The sequence below is a fragment of the Triticum aestivum genome, chromosome 2D (assembly GCF_018294505.1).
Source record: "Triticum aestivum cultivar Chinese Spring chromosome 2D, IWGSC CS RefSeq v2.1, whole genome shotgun sequence".
NCBI lineage: Eukaryota > Viridiplantae > Streptophyta > Magnoliopsida > Poales > Poaceae > Triticum > Triticum aestivum.
Window position 1 is genome coordinate 307,164,934 of NC_057799.1, and position 4,493 is coordinate 307,169,426.

The following is a 4,493-nucleotide window of genomic DNA, read 5'->3' on the forward strand; positions in this document are numbered from 1 at the left end:
CATGCCTCTCTCGAATACGTAATACACACACACACCTCTCTAGGCCCCGCCAAATGCATCAACTACACATTCACACATGTTACATCACGTACCCCATTGATCTAAAAAGCCCTCTCTACACGTTTATTTCGCATACAACATTCCTTTTGAATAAAGTGTGGCCAAAAAATTATTTTAGAGTTTCTACATATATACAACATTACAAAGTTATATGGAGGAGTACGAACGCTAATTTGCATTGCATGGTGCCCACAATGATATTTATTCCGCACTGTGAATTTGTATATTTTTATACTATATACAAAGTTAGTCATAATAAAGAGAAACGAAGAGCATCTCTCTCTCTCCATTGCATACCCCCCTGTACGCCCCTTTCACGTATGCACACAAAACTATCTCCAGGTCCTCTAAAAGTAAGCCCCCAGAAAATACATAAAATACACTCTTATAAAAAACAGAGTTGGTGATGATGGTGTGCCTGCCATCCTGCAATATAGGTCGTCCGATTTATATCTGACGGATAGGAAAGAAACTATGGCAATTTTGCAAAAAGGTACCCACACACCTCTCCACATTTGCAAATAAGGCCTTCCCTCGTTCATCCTTTTCTCTCACAAGATAAACAAGTCATACAAATGCATCTTGACATTACGTGCAACGCGCGGGCATCTTGCTAGTAAGAATGAAAACAAATGACAAAAAAATATTTGGACGGTGGTTCGAAGTCATGACCGCGGGCACAGCAGACAAGGTGGCCTTGTATTGGTATGCTGAGCCATTTGTTTTAACACACAGGAGCTGGTGTGGTGATTATACACACACGCACGCATGCACACGAACTGCATCCACGCAACACTCACACAAACACATGCATCCACGCACGCACGCAACACTCACACGTACACACGCAGCCACGCACGCACGCAACACTCACATGCACACACGCACGCATGCATGCACACACCAGTACACCACACAACCAGCACACATTCTCACGCTCAAGTGCTCAACCTACACATGCATGCGCACACATCAGGCCCTGACAGACACATACACAACCAGGTGATTCCCGCGCACGGGTTGGAGCCTTGTCGCGCCTGCGTAAATTTGTGTTTATCTGACCTTTTGCCTATGCGAACTGACGGGTGGGACCCACAAGGAACGTGGTCAATTTAACTAGTCAACATGGCGCCACACAGACTATTTGGCCGGTCAACAGAGTGCAATCCGATGCTGAACTGTGAGCAAGTGACCGTATGATCACCGCAAAAAACGTATATAGTGACCGTAATCAGCTTATTCTGAAGTTCGGTGACCGTATTACGCTTTTCTCTCTGTAGGCCCTCCAAAACCACATCTCTACACGTTCTCGCATGTTACATCTAACAACTATGAAATACAACACTACTACTACCCTCTAACACAATAAATCATATGTGCTTTTAGTTTTACTAGATATCATATTGTTACTTATAATTATTCAGTTTGCATACATTAAAATTGCCTTTGAAATGTATGGCCAGTATCATCTACCGCACGGGAAAAATCCCGCCCTTTCCTGTTTAATCAGGTTTGTATCGATGGATCATGCGAAACAGCAAAACTATAGTACTATACAGTACTACAAGTGACAGTTCACTGGGCCGTCGTGTCGTCTACTCCTCCGTCGTAAGAGTGGAGCGCTCGCTTTCATAAATCTTCTAGTCCCTTTCGCCGACATGTGGGACATCAAGCTACTGGGTCCACGTGCCATACCGGAATATAGTGCAGAGCAGCCGGGGTGAAGCACCCCAGTCATGGCGCCGGCGTAGTAATGAGCAATGAGGTGTCAAATCACAAAGCTGCACCTTTCCCGCAGTTAAGTTGGAGGGACGAAGCAACCATCACATCATTTCACTCGTTGCTGAATCCGCTTCTCCCTCATCTTCTTCAACTTAACCACGTGTTGCTTCTGTCGTTGTTCTGCCTCATGTGGGACGCGGATCGGCTTGGTAAAGCACTAACACGTGGGACCGCATGTTAGCAAACCGCCAGGACAACGTCCTCCGAAAATAAGAAGCCTAATCCTAGACTTACAAAGGGCTACATAGCTGCTACGTATACTTTCCATCTAATCTATATATGCCCCCCTGATTTTCAGGTGGGGTGGGCCTAATCCTCTCCTTTAATCCAATCAAATAGTCCCACATCACATCAGTTCATAACTTTACGTAAACCATTATGTGGATGTAGCATTGCTCAAATAAGAAACCTCCCCCGCCATCCACGCGGCAAAATCACCTCCTTTTTACTAATCTTGATTCTATAATTTTTTAGATCAATATAATTGAGATTTGTATAGATAGCACACAGGAGCAAAACCAAGTGGTACGGTTAAGGGCATCCACAATGTGTAGCCAAATGTGAAAATAGCTTTGGCATCGTGGGAACCATTGTGGACGGTGTTGCCAAAGCCAAAAAGATGGAACCGAAGCTCCCTGATTGATTGATTGAAGGAATAGAAAAATGCAACGTCTCTCCTCTTTCTCCCATGCTTGGACGCATGTAGTACAGTATAGAGCACAGAGTCTACTCCCCTGTCCCTTCTATCACAAATCACAAAGCAGTGAGGCGTCAAATCACAAAAGCACGAACGAAGCAACCATCATTTCACTCTTCGCTGACTCCGCTTCTCCATCGTCTTCTTCGAGAAACCATCTCACCGCACTAGTACTCCTAGTAGTACTAGTAAAGGACTTCCTGGATGCAAATAAGGCGGTTGTCTCGGCTTGCAGGCGGCACTTGCGAACGACTAACCATGGTCTCCCTCAATGGTGTTCTCCGTCGAACGCACTCCGCCAAACCACCCAAAAAAAGATATCGTCGACGTCACCGCAATGGGGAAGGAAGTCAAATATAGTTACTACCTCCATTTTTTTGTACACAAGGCCAGTATATCAAAATTACAATTTGCAAAGGGCCACTAACACGAATCGAGGCAAAATTGATGGGGTTAGCAACCAAGGACATTAATATCCCCTGCATGCATGCGGAAGTGAGAAGGTTGGTTTGATGGTGCTGCATTAATCAAGCGATGAGGAGTGAGATGGTCAGCTCTTTGGTCTTTGGAGAAAAAATACGCATTAATTGACACGTGAAACGAGGATTTGTATCGATTAAATCCCGCGAAGGAAAACCCGCCTTTCTTTTTTAACACTAGTACTCCTAGTACGTACGTACTTATCCTGTTTGGGTCTAGGCCTTGCATTGCCAAACTTCGCCACATATTTTTGCCAAGCTTGCCTAAAGTTTTCAAAATGAGAAGGAGGTACACTTGCGCACGGCTGTCGCGGTCGCACCGCACCCTCACACGGTCGCTCCTGCACGCCGCGGTCGCACCGCACCCTCACACAGTCGCTCCTGCACGCCGCAAACCCAACCAAGGGAACGCACCCTCACTGACACGTGCTGTCGCATGTGAACAAACCAAACTCAGCCATCCTATCGCTGACACATAATTTTCGTTCATAGAGTATGTTTATCCAACCGCATGTTGGGGAGTATCCGTACGGCCCGTGCGGTGGTCTGTTGGGGAAGAAGAAGAGGTGAGGAAGAAGGAAAGAAGGGTTAGGAGACGTAGGATATTCATCCAACCGCCTGAAATGGTAGACTGACCCAAGTCAGGTGACTTGCATAACAAATATATGTTTTTACACAGCAAAAGATCCATAAAAACAACAACATAAAGAAAAACTATCACTGCTCGCGGAAAGAGACGGCCTCGTCGTCTTTGGCTGCCGGCGCGAACCAGCCGTCATTGCCGGCGTGTGTCTCCGCACCGTGGTTGTCCTCGGCCTCCAGCTACTCGTTCAAGCGGAGCGTGCGGGCGCTCTGCACGGACGAGATCACAGCCCGGTTCAAGTCGAGGACGTCCGGTTCCGCCTGCAGGAGGGCGTCGATGAGAGCGGCATCCGTGCGCTCTGCGTCGAGTCGAGCCTCTGCCGCCCGGTTCAAGTCCAGGACGTCTGGTTCCGCCTGCAGGAGGGCCTCGATGGCAGCGGCATCCGCGCGCTCCGCCTCAAGTTGAGCCTCCGCCGCCCGGTTCACATCCACGACATCCGGTTCCGCCTGCAGGAGAGCCTCGATGGCAGCGGCATGCGCGCGCTCCGCGTCGAGTTGAGCCTCTGCCTCCCGGTCCTCCTTTAGTATCGCCATGTTGAACCGCTGGTCCGCCTGCACCATGGGGGACTCGGACGTCGGCACGAAGTCGACGTCCATCGTCTCATACCCATCGGGGGCCTTCTGCGCCGCGACCTCCGCCATGAACATTGGATCGGCTTCCTCCTCCTCGTAGCTTGGCTCTAGAGAACTCGGGGATTGGCCCGCCGCAAAGCGAGCTTGGGAACGGAGGTCTGTGGCCCCGACCGCCGCCGCGATTTCTGCGCGGCGCTCCAGCGTCAGCATCTTGTAGTAAGTGATCTTGCGGCGCACCATGGCTTTCCGGCGAACTAGGG